Raw genomic sequence first — 22,227 nt, 5'->3', positions numbered from 1 at the left:
ACTAATACATCCATAAAAATGGCTAACCTAGACTGACAGTTTATCATGAGCCATGCTGTTCCAAGAGCTTTTCATGGATTCTCTTATTTCCTTCTCAGAAAAGTTCTATCCTTATTACCCCACATTTACAAATGAGGACTCTGAGGCCCAAATAAGTTACCTGCCCAACTGATAAATACTTCCATAGATGGAATTCACATCCAAGCTAACCACCGACTCCACGTCTAATAGTTCAGAACCAAAAACTCAAATTCCCTTAGTTCTGCTTTCCTCAAGCAGACAGGGGTGGTTTTTGCACTTTAATTTTTCAGTACCCTTCCTCCCTTATAATTAGCTTTTCTTATAGGACTTCTAGCTAAGAGAAGTTTGTTTAAAATATGACAACTGATAATAACTGAAGGTTTCTTAGCTAAGTTGATCAAGCCAAATCTGGCAGGTTTGACAAACCAGTGTTAATCAGGAAGTTGCTCAGAATTGTTTTCTGACATAGAAAAACAAATGTCAGGAATTCAATTTTCAAAGGCTTCTTTGGCACAAATATTGATAATGACCCTGTACAAGTCCATGTGAATGGATGTAGGTGTCCCTATTACTACAGCAGGGTCATGCAACTTGTTTTTTCACTTACAGTAACAGGTCATGAATCACTCATGAGATGGTCACATCCACTCGCTGAACCATGGATGCAGAATGTCATCTCTGAGCTAAAAATGCAGGCAAGATAAAAGTCTTATTTCTGCATATTGTGGGCAACTTTCAAGCACCATTCATCTTTCTCTGTAGCAAAAGCCAGACATGTCAATATGTAACTCACTCCACCATTGCACACAGAACTCAAAGAGAGGCCAAGGAAGAGAGGAAAAGAGGGAGAGCCCCTCACCAGCCCAGCAGAGTCCATGCTGGAAAACAGGGAACATCCTCAATGGTCAGATTAGGGTGAATCACAGTAGCAAAAAAGGGAAAATCACATCCAGGACCATAGGAATACAACTCTGAAAGTTCTAAGCCAGTTGTTCACACCCTGAACCATAAACTAGAATCAACCAGGAAACTTTTAAAAATACCAGTCCTGTTGGCCTGTGGACCACACCCTTGACCCATCACATCAGAACCTCTGAGGCTAGCACTCAAGCATCTGTATTTTTTTTTTTTAGTAACCAAGATGATTCCACAGCTTGAGAAACATACACCAGATAGAAATGCAGCATAACTTGGGATTATAATAAAATCCCTTCTCCTTATTTTTTCCCAGAGGCAAATGGCCATTCTATCACAGGACCAAAATGACAAGCAAGAAAGATTTCTACAGGAGCGCAAGACAAGGACATTCTCATGAGTGGTGAAAGGTGGTGGTGCCTTGGGCTCCTTGGAGTGGAGTCTGGACTGAATGTTCCTGCTTGTAGGCTGTGGTTAGTATTTACATCTCATGTTGACTACTTAGCATTTCGTGTGCAGGTCCATCTCTTGGTTTCACCTTAGTCATTGTCATCTAATCCTTTTGTTATCCTCGTAAGCCTCTGAATTAAAGTAACTTCTTCACAGATGACCAAAGATAAATACCACACTGGACTGTTCCCACAGACAAGTGCCACTGAGATCTTCTGGTGTGGAAGTAGAGAGGACTTAGAGAAGAGTCCGCCACTAAGACTGTTGCCAGCTAGGTTTGCCTCACATGCCACCAGAGTACTCGATCACTGGTAAGAGTTGGGACACTGTTTGTGACTAGGAGACAACACAAAATTAAAGGACCATGTAGAGTTCAGTCATATTTTTAGTCTCTTCAAATTAAGGAATCTGAATTGCTCAAGTTATTTTTTTTTAAAGTAGAGATTTTGTATTTTTTAAAGAATGTGAGACATGCTGTAGACATATTTCATTCATCCAACTTCATATCTTGTTGCTGCCAGAGAAATGCAAAGTAGATGGGGAATCAGGTTTTGCACACTGATTTGACCCCTCTACCATATCCCTGGAACACTACTGTAAGTGTGTACAACCTTCCTCCAGCCCCCGTACTGGGGATTGATTTCAGGGGCCCTTTACCACTGAGCTACATCACGATCCCTTTTTATTTTTTATTTTGAGGCAGGGTCTCGCTAAGTTGCCCAGATAGGCCTGGAATTTGTGATTTTCCTGCCTCAGTCTCTCGAGATGCTGGGATTATAAGCATGCAGCACTACATCTGGCTGCAATTCTTCTTAATGGTGAAGAAAAGTCACAAAAAGCTGGGACAGAATCCCTGGACTACAGCAAGCAAGAGCTAAGACATGCTGTAAGGTAGCAAACGGTACACAGATGCTTAAGAGTGACAAACTGTTTCATTTTTATCCAGGAATCTCTCCCAACTGAAAGCCTGGCATCAGTCCTTAAGAAGCAGGATGACTTCAGGTGTTCCTTGGCAGAAGTTCACAGCCACTGTGATGATCATGAAATCACTCCATCCCCAGTACACCCTGTGAGGTTTACAAGACAGACATGCCCACAACTCACCGCTGCAGAGAAGAAAGTTGGGGGTCAGACAGTATTGGACAAATCCTCCAGTTCAGTGCTTCCCTAAATTTAGGAGCAACTGCAGTGGCTCCACCCCAGAGATCCAGAAATTCTGATTCAGTTTGAGGGAAGGGAGAATAAGCATTGCTTTAAAAAAAATAAAAAATTCCAGGTGGTGTTGTGGGACTATAGGCCACACTTTGAGACCGCTGGTCATACCCACCCACCACTGCAGGAATTCCTCTTTATAATATCCCCAAGATCCCTGGACATGGGCACAGGCTGAGCTGTTGTGGCAGCAGGGAGCTGAGTAACTCCCAAGGTAGCGCAGCACCTTCTTAGGCCACTGGGTAACCAGTGTTGGGGACAGGATGGTAGTTTCAGGATGTGAGCTCCTCAACCACGGCACCTGGGCATCTTTTCTGTGCCGGATGACCAGAGAGCTCACCAAAGCCACCCAATGTCACAGCCTGTAGGATCTTCATAATCCACTAGCCTGGTGGGTCTTGTCAGAGGAGCTCTTATGCCCAAACTTCCCTGATACTGAATGAATCAGAATTTCTGAGGACATTTTCTTTCTAAGTTCCCCTGGTGATTCCAGCAAGCACTCAGGGTACACCCACTGAACAAGTCCATTCACTTCACTTTTCAGAAAAGAAAACTGAAGCCCAAAAGAAGGGAAGGACTCTAAACCCTCAAAGAGATAAATCCACTTCTTTAGGTTGCCCATTCTTTGTCTTTCTAGAAAGACTAGAAGTCTAGTCAATAGATAAAGCCTTGGAAAGAACAATGGTAATTATATGATGCTTGTTAAAGGTGTCATTAGCTGAGCGATCACATGGACTTTCCTAGATTCCCAAACTCCTAGAACATGTATTACAACTATTGTCAGACAAACTCTAAGTTATGTAACTGCAGATTCAACCCTCTTCCACACTCAACTCACAGGCACATGGAACCCTCCAGAGTGGGCTGGAAGCCCTCCACACAGGAACGGAACCCTTAGCCGGGGATGACTCAACTGTTCTGCTTGCCCATATGGTCAGAACCAGGAGCCACACTTTATGTGGTGGTTTAAAATGTGTTTGACACTCACTTCGAAAGGCTGGGCATAATTCCCCTTCCCTTTGAGTGTGGGCTGGACTTAGTGACTCACTTGTAATGAACAGAAAGGAAATGGGAATGACAATACAAAAGGTCAGAGTCTAGGTTATAAAAGATACTGCAACTTCCCACTAGTTCTTTCTAGGATCACCTGCCCCGGGGGAAGCCAGGTGCCATTTAGAGAGACCCAGGTGGAGAGGAGCTGAGGCCTCCAGCAAACAGCCAGTTGAGTGACCTTGAAAGCCAATCCCAGGGCCCAGCACAGGCCTTCAGATGTCAGCAGCCTTACTCTACATGTTGACAATGACCTCATGAGAGATCCTGAGAAAGAACCACCCAGCTAAACTGCTCCCAAATCTCTGACTCATAGAAACTATAAGTTAGTCAACATTTGCTGTTTCAAGCTTCTGAGTAGTGGGGGTGCTCGTTACACATCATTGAATAACTAATTCATTTTGTTTCCTCACTTTTTAAGTAAAAGCACTAGTGCATTTTGGGATGTTGAGAGAACCCCGGATGAACATGCAAAGTATGACTCTCATGTGGCTCATAGAATGAAGGATGAATAAGTGCGTCAAGTCGACCTACTGGGTGAGTGTGAGGGGAAAGGCCACAAGCAGTACTTGATGGACACTGGAAAGGAAGACAAGTTCAGACAGTGAGTTAACTCAGAGCCACAGGGGACTCAGACATCTCAGTCAAGCATCAAGTCACATGGCAGCAACTGAGGGAAACAAGTGAGTGGTATGAAAGAAGTTCTGTGACAGGTTCAAGCTCCTGCCTTACAGTTTACTAAGTATCTTAAGAGATGGGCGACACACAACTGACAGTATTTGAGAAGGCAATGGATATTCTTCTAGTGCTGTTTCATGGAGCAGGGCCGGCAGTAAACACCATGCAAGAGGGAGAAGGCAGAACTTCCTCAAGTGACCCAAGACTGGACACTTCCAGGTGGCATGAGCTGTATGCGGAGTTTCATTCGAAGCCAAACAGCAGATAGAATCAGGAGAAGGCAGCCCTGCCTTAGCCAACCAAAGGTGGACAAAAGTCTCCTCTGACATTTAGCCAAGCAGTTTTAGCAACTGGCAGGTGAGAGAACCCCAGGTGGCATGTTGTTAGAGGAATGACTGGGCCCTCTCCCTGGGTGAGGCACTCAAGGGCCTGTCTGCCTTCCCAGACCAGGGCACACACGGACAGCAGGTCAGGCCCAGGGCGTTCCGCTCATACCCTCCCTTCCCAGCTGCCAGCTCCCATTCCGCCCTTCAACCACATCCAGTTTGTTGGTTTGAGGTAGCACAGCCACCTTGACAGGGTGACATCTAAATCTTGATGCCATTGCCTCAGAGCGCAGAATCTGCCTGCTCATCCGTCTACTCCATGCGGTCCCCAACACCTCCTCCTCCAGCAGCAGCCCACTCAGGGGTCCTGAGGGGGTCCCTAACTCAGCCACTGGAGTGACCTCACCACCTGAAGGAGGAAGGGGCACCACAGGGGAGATGGGGCCTGTGCAGACCCTTGTGAGACCATCCAGGTGCTGATGAGACCTGTCAGAATTGATTTCCTGGAGAGCCACTTGTTGGAGGCATATCAATTACTGTGTGATGAAGAGCCCTGTAGGGGGAAACCACAAATCAAATTTTCATTACCAGACTGAAGTGAGAAGTACCACAAGTGAAAACCATCACTATGGATTTCTTTTTCAGAGAGGCCAGGACAGAGGAGGACTCGCCCGCTCCTGTTGCACTTGGCCCCACCCAGCCATTAGCCACTGTGCCCTCTTCTTGACTCCCTCATGCACAGCTGGCTTGCAGCTGCGGTGGGCAGAGTGGACCTCATTAGTTCAGGGTGGCCTCGTCCCTCTGTGGTGCTCAGCCCTGAGTCACCCCAAGAGCACTATGAACTTATTAGGAGGCTGCCCTGAGTACACCCCAAAACTGAAGCGGGGCTGGGGCTGGGAGGTGGGGAGATGTGGCTGTTGGCAAGTGGCTGGGCTACAACTCTAATGTGTCTGAGTTCGGAGCAGAGGAGGGAAGAGTGACATCCAGCTGGGGCCAAACAAGGAACACTCGGAGTTCCCCATGGAGATACCACGGGCAGAGAAGCATCTCTCCCTGACCTCCCGTAAACTAAGGAGGTGGCACTGTCCCACTTCCCTCCACACACCTCTCATTTGGTTGCATTTTTGTGGTTCACCTGCTCCAAAGTTCCCTGACATTCATTTTAACTTCATTTTCCTTGAAAAAAACATCTGTATGGGGGACACAGAATGAGTGCCTGGTGGCACTCAGAGTATAGTCACTGGAAAGTCTGCAATGCTGAGCAGAGGCAGAGGTGATGCAAGGACAAGATGATGTAAAGGCCACGTCCCCTGTGGCTTCATCACCTCCCGCAGGGACTCCTGTGACAGTCGCCCTAGTCTCTTGGAGGCGCATGGCCCCTCCAGTCTGTTTTCCAACTTGCAGGCAGTGAGCAGGCATATCTGATCATCTTCCTCACCTGCTTTCACCCCTGAAAACCGTGCTTGTCCTCAGACAGCCCAGGCTCCTCCCCGCGAAGTCAGGGCCCTATGATGGGCCTCTGCCTGCCTGTCCAGACTACACTCCCTCTCCATGTCCACCTTCGCTGACCCACACCACATGCAGTGCCCCACGCAAGGTGTGCCTGTGTTCTCTCACGTCTTCCGTCTGCTGTCCTGCACCATTTTTGCGCTTCTTCCCAGGGCAAACTCCTGGTCATCTTCCAAGACCCCACCCAGGCCTTACCTGCTCCCAGAAGCCTTCTCTGAGCTGCCCCATTCCCTCGGCACATGTGTGTCCCTGGAAGCCCCAGGTGCCCCCTCTACAGAGCACCAAGGGAACAATGCTATGGTGGTCCCTTGACTGGTCCATCACCCCCAAGACAAGCTGATCCATGTAATAACTGCATCTTCCTCTTTCTATAGCAGCAAAGCTTACACAATACTTACCAGGTAGTAGCTGTTTCATATTTTTTTAAAAAAATCAATGAATGCATATTTTCTTGTAGGCAAAGAGGTCACATCAATTCCTTACCTTGCGACCTTTTGACCATTTCCTAAACAACACAGTGGCGTCACCATGTCCTTCCTCCCCTTCCTGTGGGAGCAGTGGCAGTCTCTGGATGAGTAGCACGGGCATCTCTGGGGAAGGTGTGAGAGGTGTGCACCCTTGGGCTCCACCCCGCACCTACTGAATCAGAGACTCTGGGGTCCTCCAGCACTCTAGTGTAACAAGCCCTCCAGGCGATCCTGATGGCACTCAGGTTAGAGGACCATCACCCTAAACCCCTCAGAGACCATAAGAGGCATTTCAGATTTCAGTGAGGAGACACTGAACCCACTGCCTGGTCACTGCCCTTTTCCAGGACAGCTGAGGCTCTTCATGTTTGAAAGCACCTGCCTTCACCCAGGGGCCAGATTTGGAAACACTTCCCTTTCCCTTCCCCTTGAACTAAACAAGAATCATCCAAGGAACAAAGGAAACCAGGCGACACAGGCACTCTGGGCTCCAGGGAGTCTCAATAAGCCCTGGGCGGAAGGGAGGCCCTGGGGAGACACTGGCTGAACCAGACAGAGTTCACCTGAGGCTAAAGCCAGGACTAGAGCACCTTCATTTCAGAGATGGGAGCTTCCGGTTATTTTTCTCTGAAGAACAATGTTAGACACGTCAGGAGTGTGATAGGCAGATGTGCCACGCCCACCATGGCAGAGACAATGGAACAGCAATTAGGGAGATTGTGACTGTCAGTTTCAGCTCAAAGTTCCCCAGTTGGCCTGGCCACAATGAAGGCGACTGCGTGAGCTGAATTGATTAGGTTTTGCTACCCAACGCAGCTCCAAAGCCCACATAACACCACCAGGCCTGCAGAAATAACCGAGAACCAGAAATGCACACTCTCAGCACTAGCGTTCTTAGATGCCCTTCCACCTTCATTTCACACGTAGTTGGTTTTGAGTACCTACTATGCTCAAGGTAAACCTGGTCTTACTCACCTGGAGGGCTGCAATATGGGCTGTTTTAGAATCTCTTGAGGGGCTTTGAAGAGATGCTCAGATCAAACCCCAGTCCAATAACACTGGAATCACTGGACTGGAACCCAAGAATCAGTATTTTTAAAACTCTCCAGATGATTCCCATATGAAGCCAATCTGGGCTTTTAAATAATACTGATATCTGGACCCCACCCCCATCCACTGAGATGAGTATCTCTAGGGCTAGAGCCTGGGCATTTGTGCATAACACATACACACATGCACACATGCATATAGGTACACATGTACATATATTCTCCCAGTGATATCTTTGGTGGTGGGAGAGCAACCAAGTGTGATAATGTGATGCATGTATACAATGTAGAGTGATCAACTTGGGGTAATTAGTATCTCTCCATCACAAAAACAAACATTTATCATTTATTTGTCTTGGGAACATTCAAAATCTTCTCTTACAACTATTTTGAAATAGGCAATAAATTATTGTTAACTACAGGCACTCTACTGTGCTATAAGAATACTAGAATTTATTCCTCCTATTGAACCGTAACTTTGTACCCACTAAATAACGTCCTTTGTCTCTACTTCTCTCTCGAGCCTCTGGTAACCCGGGTTCTACCCCCTATCATGAGATCAACTATTTTCGTTTCCACATATGACTGAGAATATGCAGTTTTTGTCTGTCTGTGCCTGGCTTATTTCGCTTAACATAATGTCACATAATATTTTAAGAGCCCACGGGTAAGACAGAAAACACCATTCCTCAGTTTACATTTTTGCTGCTTGGTGCCTGGATTTACCCAAAAAGTGATGTAATGTGACTCTAACACAAATGCACATGGTAAGAACAGTTACCATCTAAATAATTCCTACAGTGAATCCTTTTGTGCAAATGCTGAGGTTGACACAGCAAGTCTGCTTACAAAAAGGTATGTCTGCAAAATAATTCATCAAAACTTGGAGGAAAAATGCTCAATACAGCCTCTTCTTTCTCAGATGACCTCTCTGGAGTTTTTCATTCAGTGTGACCTGTTTTGTGCCAGCACTGACCATTTATCTAAGACCCAATGACCAGAACAATTGTTCTCTGTAATGACTGATGCAGCAGGAGGGGAGCTGGGCTGGAAGTCAGGAGAACTGGGCTCTGTGTACTGCATCACCTCCACTTCCCTGTGGGATCTTGGGCAAGTTATGTGATCTTCAGATTTCTTGTTTATGAAACAAGAGAACAAATATTCTCAAAGATGGTTTTCTTCCAATTCAAATATCATGTGGTTCTCATTCCCTTGTGGACAATAACATTAGTCTTGTAGAAATGGCTAAGTGTATTAATTTTATTTTCCTAGAAATGGATAATTATTCGGAAGAAAGTACCTTGAGTATCCAATTTCAAAAAGCAAAGATTAAGCGTCCAATATATACACATAATATACTAGACACAGTAAGACTACAAAAGGAAGAGAGAGAGCCTGTGTGAACAAAATTAATGAGAACAATTATGCATCTAACTATGATTCAACAGAGAATAAAATAGATGATGCAGCAAGAAACCATAAAGGAGGCAGTTTACAGTGTTTAAAAAAGAATGTCCAGATTAAGTAGTAAAATTGTTCTATCAGAAATAAAAGAATACTAAATGTGGACTCAAACTTGGCTTCTAGTCCGAGAATTACCAGATAGGGACTATGTCATCTAAGACAAATCACCTATCTTCCCCAAACTTAAGTATTCCCTCTGAAAAATGGGAATCATATATTGCTGGTCCAACATATTGGACAGTGCCACCAGGAGGTTCAAAGAAGACACTGTCATGAGAGGTCTTTATGAAAGGCTGTAGACAGTTACACAAAACCACAGGGGATATGTATGACAAACACTGACCACGTGCTCCTACAGACTGCAGTCTAATGATCTATAAAACCAGAGTAAAAACTCCTTATTCTACATACCCTAACATTCTTCTGTGATTTGAATGGCTTATTTTAAAATTTTAATGGTATAGAAAAATACAAAATAAAAGCCAAAAAGTTCCTTTCCTCAACTCACTCTTACTCTACCACTAACAATGCAATTTGTGTCCTTCTAGGAAAAAAGCTTATGTAGATGGACATGTCCCTGGTCTGCCTCCTGGATCTACAGCTACGTACCTTCTCTTCAAGGTACTCAGTACTGAAGAGGAAAATCTTATTTCAAATAATCTAAGTTTTAGGCAATACAGTTTTAGATTACCGAAATCTGACATGGCCTTTGGTGATGATAATTTAATAAGAATGCTATTATTACTTCTTGCCCACAGAAGAGGTAGAACCCAAGACTAGAAGGTTATTTAATTATGTTATGAAAGCCAAATCCTGGACTCAGGAACATGAAGCAAAGCGTTGTATTGTTTGTTGGTTACATAAGAGAGAAAAGTGGGCTCGTAAAGGACTGATGGATGTTTGGTTCTGGGGATCTGCTTCTGGATAAACTGGAGAGAGAACCCCAGGGGGATGCTGTGCACCTCTAGTTGCATAAATGTATTCCAGGTTCACATTCAAAGGCTGCTCACCAGAGAGGAGAGATTTAGGGAACTACGCATTCACTGAAGAGCTTTTGAAGAATGAAGTGTGCACCAAAAGTGTGAAACAGTATTTTGAACTTGTAACTAAAGTATTAGACAAACACAGAGTGTTTCCACTCTGAACTGATTTCACTGATCGTCCTCCATCCAGAGACCCAACAAAAACAATAAGGACCTGAGTCTTTTTTTCCCCTTTCATCTTTAATATTCATTCAGTATGAGAAAGTAAGGATGCATAGACAAATGGATAGACATTCAGGGCACGACGTGCCAGAACTACTTACCAGGTGTACACTGTCACAGCGCAAAAGGCTCACTCCTGACTCTGCATACCCTAATGGTCTCTCTGTCACCAGGAAGACACACATTTCAATGGCTGTACTACACAGCAAATGGGTGGGTCGTTAAAGCCCTCTCTGAGTCTGACATGCAGGTCTTGGAACTGTGCAATAATTCATAAGAGTTTTTCACTTTCTCTCCTCCAACCTGGGAAATTCAGAGCAAGCCGCTGTAGATGCTTCATTGTTATGTTACTGCAATCATCCTCCTTATTCTTCTCTTACAAAAAACATCATTTCAGATTTCTGAACTTTTCTATCCCTTCCCTCCCCCACCTTTTTCTATTTAAAGAGTTATCATATATTACTATTCTGAGTTTTCTAAAAGTTTCTGGACACTTGGTAATAACTCATCACACACTGAAGCCAATATCTTGGTCTCTGACATGTATGGGAGGTTGCTCAGCTAACTTGGTCTGAACTCTCCATGGCCTTCACATATGTTTATGAAACTGCAGCATATTGTCTCTTATTAGCAGACAAGATGATTTCAAAATGGCTAGAAAAAAATCGAATCCAAATAAATGGAAAATTTGACAAAAGAAACATAAACAAACATCCTGATGAATTTCAAACAACTATACCTCTTTAGAAAAATCAGATTAAGAGCCTGGGTCAGGGATAAATAAATCTGGGTTTGTACTTAAAGAGAATCGTGCTGGGGGAATTAATCTACTTCGTTTCAAGCTGAAGAGTTTTAATATGTCATAGTTTACAAATTCTAGAACTTGTTAGTGATTCTGCCCCTAAAAATTAGCATGGAAGGGTACAATTTCCTGGAAAATAGAAAATCTGCCTCTTCAAAATTAATTAAGCCATTATCATTTCTTCCAAAAGGATCAGTCACAATCTAGAACTACATGGGAGTGGAATGACAGATCTGTTCCTTTTATGGACAGTTATTAAAACCTAACTGGAAGATTTCTATTTCTAGCAATATGGTGGACTAAGTTATATATATTCTTTCCCATGTGTGAAATATTATAAAATAAAAATAAAACTCATAAACTGGATAAATCATTGTGAAATACAAAAAAAGGCCCCATGATATGGGTGGTCTCCAAAAGGCTGGTGGGGACACCTCCCACCCCAAACAGGCCCTTTGCAGAGGGGCAGGCTCCTGCTGCCCATACCCTTTTGCCTCTCTACCTAATGACCACACCCCTGAAGGGTGAGAGAGAATTTGTGTTTCCTTGAGAAGCATGCAATAAAAACAAGAGGATATCTTAATCCTGAAGTTTCTAGGGGGAAAGGGACTCAAAAATAAAAATTTGAATCTCCTTCCTGCCCCCAAAAATGTCAATACAGGCTCTGGTAAGATGGAAGCAAACTTCCCATCACTCAAAAACCCTGGGCTTCCCACCACTCAATAACCCTGATTCCAAACTTTTAAAACTCACAATTATGTTTTTCTCATGGTAAATTTCTCCAGCTTCCTGAAGGCTGGGGAGGAAACATCTATGGGATTGGAACAGGGTAGGGGGAAGATACATTTGACTGCTGATCCTGAGAACACGTGGTTGAGTGTGCAGCTTCTAAAAGTCAGAAAGTTTCTTTTGAAACATAAGAATCAAGCACAGTCAGTCACCTGGGAAGGTCACCCTGAGTCCTGAGCCTGGATATGATCATTCTGCCTCCACAGGAGAAGCCCTGGCCAAGGATGAGAAATTCTGTTTTCCACATGGAAGTGTTGAGGGACCACATGGATTGGAAGAAGCCTTGCCAGCGAATATAGTCTACTTGTTTCACTTCTTAACAGTGACGGGCTGGAGAGCATCTTCCTCCCTCTTGGCTTCCCTTGGTTCTAACTTCCCATCTTTTTGTAGCACAGAATGGACGAAAAGGAAGAATCCAAATGGAGACTGATGGCTGATTGGACTCCAGAACCACTCCTGTGACTACTCCCTCTGCCAGGTCACCTGCCTTATAAAAAGCCTGAGGAATTAGATAGAGAAACATCCACATTTAGCTGTGTCCATTTGTGGAAATTTATCCATCCCAACTTCTGCTTTCCAGCTGCCACCAGAGAGGACATGCCGGGAGCAGATGGAGAAAGGTCTCTGGTCACAGGCAGGAAAAGAGCAGCTGGTGACTTGCACTTCTCTCTGGTTATTCTCCAGGATTTACTGGTCTTGGTTCCACCCCCTGCCCGGCAACACTGAACTAGGTAACTTGAACCAACCTCCCCAGTGAACACAAGAAAATAAACTGGATGAAATTGTAAAACACAGAAAACTTCCTGAAAGCATGAAAGGGCTAAGGATAGGGGAGATTTTCAGATTTAAGATGTGGAGAAAAATAATAATACATGTAGGCCTTAGTATTAGGAACCACTTTTACCCTGTTGGGGGGACTTGCCAATCCAAAAGAGGAACTTGGGAAGCAGAATCTGAGCAACACATTGACAGCTTCATGGACCAGGAGGCCAAGGCCTCCCTAAGGTAAAGGCCTGGTGGGTCGCTGTACAGTTAGGATAGGACCCAAAGAGTGAGATGTGAGTAAGAGAAAATGTAAAATAAACTAGTCTGGCTTCATGTCATCTGGGTGGCCTAGAAAATCTCAAGCCCCCAAATTGACCCAGTATTGCTTATCCCTCCAAAATTCTGAAGAAACTAATTAAAATTCTCTCTACAACTCTTGTCCTTCTTATCATCATCATCCAAAGCCTCCAATTATTACATTATCAGATGTTAAATATCACTAATTATATGATGCATTATTATGTACCAAGGAAAAAGAAAAAAATGCTACCAACTATAAATGTCAGGCTCTATTAATTGTAAAACATGTCCCAATTTCAGAAATTAACATGTAAAACTATGCAACATAAAATGGCTGAAATATGGTATTTATACATACGTTTTTTCAAAATAATATTCAAAAAACATTTAAAGATAACCAAGCACATGAGACGTGACAACATACATATGTACCAGTGAGAGAATCAAAAGAAACAACAGAGAAAAAACAGATGCTTAGGTATTACAGATGGAAAAATTTCCAGACAGAATGGAAAACATTTATGGTTAGCATACTCATGAAGACAAAAGCTGGACTTAAAAATTATAAGAAACCAGGAACTATATAAAGTAACACTACAGATATGGAAAAGAACTAGAATTTTGCAATGAAAATTCAATAATTAAAATTGAGTATGCAAATTACAGATGGATTTAACCACAGAGTAGATAAAGTTGAAGAGACACATTGTGACTTGGAAAACACATTAGAAGAAATTATTCAGAATGTAGCCTGAAGAGATTTTTTTTTTTTTTTAAACACAGGAGCAGATAAGGCATACAGAAGATAAAGTGAGAAAATTTAATTTAAGATAGCAAAATAACCTATACCACAAAATTCTCCCAGAAATAGGCAGCAGAGTTCAGAGGAAGTTGCCAATATTCTGAGTCCCTCAAAGACCACTTACACAATGAAGATAGGCCCCACTGGCAACAATCCAGAGGTAGATGGCAATGATTCAAAGTGTATATGTAAATTACTTTACCTTTCCATGTATGACTTTCCTTATATGTAAATGGAGATGATTAACAAAACCAACTTCACAGGCTGTTGTAGGAATGAAGAATTAACATCTGCGAAGCACTCAGCAAATGCTCAATGAACATTAGATTCCACAAGGGGCCAGAGCGCTCTCCTCCACTTAAGCTTGCTTCAGGAACTAACTAATGGGCAGCTCCACTACTGTGAACAAATGAGCCTGGAGCATGGCACTCAAGGTGTTAGAATCATGGAACTTAAGGTTTAAATGGAACTTTCCATAGAATTTCCATTATACCTTGGAGATCAACTTTCCCTTTTGAAAAAAATGGCTTTCAGATGAACTTTTTAAAAAACTTTTTTTAGAAATTATAGACAGATGAACTTTTTAAAACCACTAAGCCCAAATAGAAAAATAGATAATTCACTCAAAAACTACAAACAGGAAGCAATCTTACAATGACCAAAATGCAAATGAGAGCAATAAAAATACTTTTTTTTTTTTTAACTTTGTCAAATAAGCAATTACAAAAAAACAAAGTGCTGGGTGCTCTCGAAGATGAGGTGAAATTTCATCACTGACAGCATGCTATCAATGTAGGTAGACTAATACACCATTTTTGTTAAGTCATTCAGTGCACTCACACCCCTGGCTAATCTCATGATCTGGGAATACACACCAAGAAAACAATCCAAATCCTAGAAAAAACATGGACACAAAGTTACACAATGATAAGAAAGGGGGAAACCAGGAGCAAACTTAATGTTCACTAATAGCAAAGTGTTCTGATAAATTCAGGAGCTTTCAAATATTGATTTACTACAACCATTAAAATTTTGTTTATGAAGAGTTTGTGACAAATATTGTTTATTCTAATATTAACTGAACAAAGATAAAAATTAAAATTATATGTACAGTATGGTTTCAATTGTTCAATTGTGCTTTAAAATGAGTTGAGAAATAAAAACCTAAAAATAAACAAAGCGAAATGTGAGTGGGTTCAAAGTATCCCAGGTAAAATTTGTATATTCTTTTTGCTACTTCCCACAATGAATATGCATTACTTTCCTAAACAGAAAAATAAATGTTTCCATTCTAATTATTTGCTGTAAAGATGATATAAAAGAGCATTAAAGGAAGCTTTTTAAGTAATCTCATTCCATCAGTCCAACTCTTTCATTTTTTCTGTGATTCTTTTCATTACGAGCTGTGTGCACACAGATGTAAACTGGTTTGAATCCATGAGTAGTTCTCTCAGGATTAGGCACCCTGGAAATGAGGGAGATTATTAAGCCCTTTTCCTGCCTGGTCCCCTCTACCAACAAACTCTTGCTACTAGAAGACAGAATGGCCTCCCAGCAGCACTGTGTGTCAAGGGAAGGGGAAAACTCTGGCTCTGACCCCAGCCTCCACACTGACCTCTGTGTAACCTTGGCAAGCCATCTAACTGCTCTCAGCCTCAGTTTTCCCAGGTAAACAATGGGCAAGGAGGGCTGGTCAGGGTCCCTGAAAATCTCTTTCAGATCTACTCCCTGTGAATGTGTAGACAACCCAAAAATCTCTGAATGGGTCTCAACACTTGAAAATTTTTATTTTAAATCAAATCAGTTTAAATACAATTGAAAGACTGGCAATTAAAAAAAAAATCCCTCCTACAGCAAATCTTCACAGACAGCCTTCCAATGTTTGGTAATAGAGACATTTATGTATTGACAGAGCAGCCTCACAGAGTCCAGTGCACTTAAATACTGAAGTGACAATTTGAATAAGCTTCTTTGTTGAAGCTAGGTTGATCTAGACTAAGGAAAAAGGATAAACTAAATAATGAGTGAATGCAAAGTCTGAATTATAAAGTTTCCTTCTTAAAGTTTTATTGATTGATTGATTGATTGATTGTACCGGGGATTGAATCCAGAGGTGCTTAACCAATGAGCCACATCTCCAGCCCGATATAGTTCAATATACATATTATATACATATAGTATATTATTTATATATAGTTTATTAGAGTCTGGGTCTTGCTGAGTTGCTTAAGGCCTCACCAAGTTGCTGAGGCTGGCTTTGAACTCTGTATCCTTCTGCCTCAGCCTCCTGAGCTGCTGGAATTACAGGCTTGTGCCACCCCGCTCAGCAGTCTGTTTTATTATTTTAAGTACTTGAATAACCCCCCTTCACCCCAAAGAAAGGGAGGACAAATATTTTCTGCTTGGCCTGTTTTAATACAAGGTCAAGTCTCACCTCAGGCTTGGGTATTCCAAGAGAAAAGACTGAATCAATGATGTCCCATTGTAAGACTTCTCAAATACCATTCAAGTGACCTGAAAAATAGTTTCTGAAGAAATAACCTGGGCACTGCCCAACTTCACTTACACAGTGCAACAAGTTACTTCCATCCACTAGTGGAACTCAGAGCCTCCAGCTCTGAACTAACCTTGCCCCCTCATTCCATCCTACAGAGATGCTGCTAATGCTGATGCTGATCTGGAGCTGCTGAAGGGATGTAAGTTCTTACTTCTGAGGGCAGATACTAACAGAAGTACAGGTCACCTTGTAATTAACAATTCTATTTTGATCCGTGCTCTCAATTTAAGTCAATACTCTAAGAAGCTTCTCTGAGCTTTGTCAGTCTTAAGTGGAAGACAGCCCTTAGTACCTTACTATTGCAAACACAGCTGTCCACTTGCTTCTCAAAACCTTTCCCAGAGACAGCTCTGCCACGGAGTTAACAAAGTGTAAACTCAGAGTCCCTGACTTGATCCTTACAGTACCCTCCAAAACCTGGACATTTTGTCTTCTTCTTAAAGCCAATCCTCTGCCCAGTTACATAAGCATCAAGAACTGAAGCCTCTCCCGCCACTTCCCTGCCCAGCAGCAGGTTGGGATGATCCCATGGGTAATGGTGGCTGCCATTGAGGGTTCTGCTGCCCACACTTCTGGTAGATAAATCTGCAAAGAACTTAAGATTTTTTTTTGTCCTGACAGATGAACTTAATAATATGATCAGATTAGAATATGTGTATGACAAAGAATGTTCATTCTAATATGAAATTACTTATATGAAAAGTTCCACAGTGTTAATTAAATATGTATTAAGTTATCTTTATTGAAAAGCACCAAGTTACATTACATAAAACCTCTCCCAGAAAAGTGGGTATAGCTATACAGTTTGATACAGAATAAACAATACCCAGGGCTGATTTTGTGCCCCAGGGGACATTTAGCAATGTCTGTAGATGTTTTTGGTTGTCACAACTTGGGAAGGAGAGTTGTAGGGTGCTATTAGCTTCTAATGGGCAGAAGCCAGGGATGCTGGTAAACATCTGACGATGCACCGGCAGCATCCCCATAGCAAAGAATCATCTGGTGCACAATGTCCCAGTGTCCAGGTTGAGAACCCCTGCCTTCAAGTAATGGGCATGTATGGCAAGAATTTCTGCTGTGAACCAACAAACCTTTAGACCCTGGGGTGGAGTGCCTGAAGGCCACGTTGACTGGTGACTCAAAGAGAGCTACCGTCTGACACCTACCACCAAAACCATTCCATGGCAAAACACAATGAAGACTCCAGACTTTGATGGATCATGGGACTGCAAGAACCCTCGCCAAGCACGGCTCTGTAAGGAGGTGGTAGCATCACTGCAGGAGCACCAGAAAAGGCTCCTTGCCCCCTAGTTACCTCCACTACCCACTAGCCTGTGTTTGATGCCCTCTCACTGCAGATTCAGCTTTTCATGCCATGATGAGGCTGAAAGAGCAAAGACCCCCAGAAGAAAGAAGACAGTGACCTACATTCACATTCAAGACAAAGTGGCAGATGACAGACTGTTTTTCCCCTGAGACCAGTTTTCATAGAGTGAAAGGCTTGGAGCAGCTGGAAGTGGTGAAGAGAATGAGGAGAGGACGACAGGCCCTGAAGAGGGAGGGCAAGGTGAGGAAGCAGGCAGCAGAAGGCACTGAAATGAGTCTCATCTACTCTACAGGCTCTGCAGGAGCTTGCAAGGAGGCATGCAGAAAGAGGTCACATTCCTGGCCTGGAAGATTACAGTCAAGTTTGGTTCAGGTGAAAATGCTCCAAGAACACGTGAGGAATGATGGCGGGGACTCTGGGTCACCAGGCAGCTGGAACAGGAGATAAGCAAGGGTCCTTGCAGCTGTGGGGTCTCTCAGAACCTTAAACTATGCAGGGTGATGTCCCTGCCTGATCCCCAGCACAGGCCTGGACACACAGTAAAATGCTCAGACAGCGCTTCTTTGTTGAGTGAATGGAAACCATTCCAGATAAAGATCCATCAAATTCCTAGAGGCTCTAGATGGGCTCTGTTTTCCCTGACACCCTTGCTTACACCATTTCCCTCAGTGTGAGAGGGGAGTCCTTTAAAGTCTTTGCCATGAGACTCCTATTTCATCTTGCAAGGCCAGTTTAGGTTTTCTCTATATAAATTCCTGGTGTTGGTCTCCCTCGGTTTTTCTCCCCTTTTCTCATGAGCAAGAACAGGTCTCCGAGTACATTCATCTGGTGCTTACCATATTTTCCAAATAGCTCTCATAATTGTTCTACTTCCAGAAAAAATGGGGTGGGGGAGCTTTCAAGTTCACAAGAAAAACAATAAAATGTAGTTTTAAAAAGAATTTTAAATGGATGCCAGAAATAATTTGTGAAGAAAAAGTTTATCATACCAAGAGACTGGGATAAAGAGTTATCAGAAGCTGCTGGAGGTCAATGGAAAAAGGATAAACACACAGAGCATTCTAAGGTCTGATAAAATAAATGTTTTAATTCCATGAAGTCAGAATTTATTCTTCTGACAGTAAAGCCTAGGAGGAAGGTGCTCCTGGTTTTTCATACATACTGCCCAACCTGTCATTTTATGAATTTTTCTGAAGAACTCTATTAGGTCCTTTTGGACAAAGACTATGTCTCTGGGACTACATGTCCCTGTTAATGGCCTGTGCGACATTCACAACTTGCTAGCCACTCTGGTTAATCTATTGTTTCAAGTTCCCAGGATAATCAGACTAACAGATTAATCAAATCTCTTAGAAGGATCCTCAGACCATTCAATACAGCCCCGAGGTTCTCAGCCATGTGCAATGGTGGGACTTTAAAACACTGTCACTCCCACACCCCTGGTGCCAGGGTGCTGATAGAGGCTGAAGGTCCAGCCGGCCCCATCTTCATGCTCCCCTCTCCCCTCCCCTGTTGATTCATTCATTCCTTTTCTAGTTGATTATCTTTCTCTCCTCACCACAGACTCTCCAACCCTTTGAGCACCAGGGCTTTGCTTTATTAACCTTTGTTTCATTCCCTGTGACAACTAGACCAGTGCTTTCTTCAAAGAAACTGGCTTTTTAATCAATCTCTCCCCCCCCCTCCTTTCTCTGTCTCACTCTCAAACATAAGGAAACTGAATTGGACAGAGATTCCAGAATACAACTTTTCATTACTGTCCTCCTCCTGTTGGACAAACCCTCAAGCACAGATATTAACCTTAATTGTGGAAGACCAGCTCTTCCCAGTCCTACCATAAGAAGCCCAGAAGGTCAAAATGCAGTTTACTTAAAGAGTCGCAGAAGTGCAGACTCAAGGGCCAAAGACATATTCTCATCTCCTCCTTTCCATATGCCCCCAAAGCTACAATGGGCAACCCTTCCAGGGGAAAAAAAAATCCTTTGCACTTTCAAAGTGCTCCATAAATATCTATTACAATACAAAGGCCATAACACAGCTACCTTGACCATAGTAGGTACTCAGTAAATATCTGTTAAATTGAGAACCTCCTGACACATCAGTTATACACATAGTAGGTGGTCAAAAAATAAATTATTTTTTAAGCTGATCTTAGTACAGCTGCCTTGCACATAGTAGGACTCCAGTAAAAGGCTATGAAATCAAATAGTAGCACTCACTCTTTAGAGAAACCAGGCAGAGGTGACATTAATCAAATCCCAGGCACAGATCCATGAATGGAAATGCGCGTCTGGAAGCAGCGCTTTCTAGAGTGCTGGAGAGGCGCGTGACAGTGCGCGGTCGCGGGGGGTGGGGGGGGATCGCGTTCATTCCGGACACGACAGACCGCCACTGAAGGTTCCCCAGCATTGATTAGCGGGCAGGAAACCGCCGCCCCCTCCAGTTGTCACTTCGGGGCGCACCTGGAACTCCCACCAAAGCCTCCTCCTGGGCATCCGCCCACCAGGCTTCTCCACCGATTCCAGAGTAGCGGGCAGAACAAAAGCAAAAGCCAGCCGGGATCCCGGTTGCTTCCCTGATTGAAAGCAACCAGGGATGAGGCAAGAGGGGGTCTGCCCGGGACCGAGCTGTGATGTCAAATCCCAGCCGCTGCCCACACCGCCCGCCCTCCCTGGCAGTTTCGGGCTGGGGATCGCCGAGCCGTGGAAAGCAGCGGGTTCCCTCCCTCCGGAGGACCGTGGACCCGCAGAGTGGGCGCCTCTGTCGGGTGGGGCGAGTGGAAGGCGCTATATTAACCCTTGAACGGAGAGGGAAGGAGCCTGGAGGGAAGGATAATAGGGAACTGAGGCAGACCCCTCAACCGAGATCCGGATCTGAACTCGCAGTGAGAACCGCCCCTCGGAGACTCCGATCGCGCGAGTGTGTTACTGGGGGTGGGGTCCCCTCGCCGCACCTGGTCCTTATTACCTCCTCCCCTGTGCACCCCCACGGAGGAGCCCAGCGGCAACCTTCACATCCAAACTGGCACCAGCGCGCGCGGTCCGAGTAGGAAGAGGTCACCGAGGGCGGCCGGGGTGGGTCCGGCGGGAGACAACCCACCGCCCGCAAACTCGGTAGTTGGGTGTTCGCTTGGCCTAAGGGTTTATTGTTCAGGTGAGGCGGGGGTGCAGAGCGAGCGAGGACTTCTCATTTCTTCCTTCTCCCAGCTTCTCCGGAGCCCGCCGAACTCCGAGAGGCGCAGGCGACGGGAGAAGAAAGCCTGCGAAGGGGGGAGCCACTTACCCAGGCAAAGCCGGAGAGCGCGGCGGCCCGGGAGCGAGCGGCGCCTTTGTCTGTGCGGCCGCGGCGCCAGCGCGCTCAGCCAGGCCGGTCCCAGCCCCGGCGCGCGGCGAGCTCCCGCGGGCGCTCGGACAGCCCAGCTCGCCGCTCCAGCTCCAGCTCGGGCTCGAGCTCGGGCTCGGGTCCTGCCCCCGCCCGCGCCGCCGCCGCGCGGCTCCGCCCCGAGCCGGGCCCCGCCCCCGGCCCGCCGGGCCCCCACCTGCTGCGGCGGCGGCGGCGCGGGGCAGCCGGGCCCAGGGCTGCCGGGGGTGGCCGCCTCCCGCGCTCGCTGCGTTCCTCTCCCTGCAGCCTCGCGGCTCCATCGCCCCGCTTCGGGGCCCAGTGTGCGCCGCGTAAACGGCCTTCTTCGACCCAGCCCCGGAGACAGCCTCACCTGGACAGCACGGTGCCCGTGCGTCGGGGCAGCCTGACCTTCCGCCTGGACATACACTCTGCAGGGTCCCCTGTCACCTTAGAAGCCCGTCCTTGTTACTTTCCCTGGAGGGGATCTCCCCAGTCTCTGTCCCGGAGAGATGGAGAGGCGGAAAGTGGGGTCCTCACGAGACCCGACCGAAACCCGGCCTCGCCTGGTCAGCTGGCTCTGTGGTAGTGGCCAGGAGAGAGGGCGGGGAGAAGGAGCCGGCGGGAACCAGACGGCGCCAGGCCCGGGGAGGCCCGCGTGGACAAGAAGGAACACCGGGCAGAAGATCCAGGGGATGCAGAACGCACGTGCGTCTCGTGCCTACCCTGAATTCACAGTGGAGCGTCTGGGCTGTGATCCGTGCTCATTTGCACCGACGAAATAAAACGAACAGAGGGGAAGGAACACTTTGGGAACCAGAGAAAATGAACAGAAGAAGCCATCAGACCTATAACTTTGGATATGATTGGGGTTTATTCGATGACTTCTAGCAAGCCCGAAGAGGTCCGCACCAAGTAGATGCGTCACTGAACGTGTGTATCCCACTGGAGTGGTTGAAGAGCTACTTTCATAGGCAGAGAAAAATGTGATAACCTAAATATTGTATAATGAGGTCATTAGTGGCTTTAACTGTCCACGAGCCCCCCTCCCTTCTCCCAACCAAAGCATTCGGAGTGAGAACAACTCTTAGAACTTCATAGAGTCTGCTGTATACACACACACACACACACACACACACACACACTATGGTTATATCTGCTTCATCCCCTCCCCCAGTCTTGTACAATTTCAGATTTTTA

At 45.1% G+C, this 22,227-nt stretch overlaps 1 protein-coding gene across 2 annotated transcripts in view; it reads right to left on the bottom strand.

Moving 5' to 3' along the window:
* MAPK4 (mitogen-activated protein kinase 4) overlaps nt 1-22,020 on the bottom strand; it is a 147,088-nt gene extending 125,068 nt beyond the window's left edge. Inside the window, exon 1 of one of the 2 annotated variants that reach the window (XM_079109470.1) lies at nt 21,401-22,020. The gene's annotated coding sequence lies outside the window, so the exon portion shown is untranslated. Of the gene's footprint in view, nt 1-20,970; nt 21,151-21,400 lie in introns of those variants that run through there. The other variant, XM_079109471.1, reaches the window with a different exon arrangement.
* Nucleotides 22,021-22,227: the final 207 nt, after the last annotated feature.

This window comes from Sciurus vulgaris (assembly GCF_902686455.1).
Source record: "Sciurus vulgaris genome assembly, chromosome: 13".
In the NCBI taxonomy this organism is placed as follows: domain Eukaryota; kingdom Metazoa; phylum Chordata; class Mammalia; order Rodentia; family Sciuridae; genus Sciurus; species Sciurus vulgaris.
The sequence above is the reverse complement of the archived record's forward strand: the minus strand, read 5'-3'. Positions and strand labels throughout refer to the sequence as shown.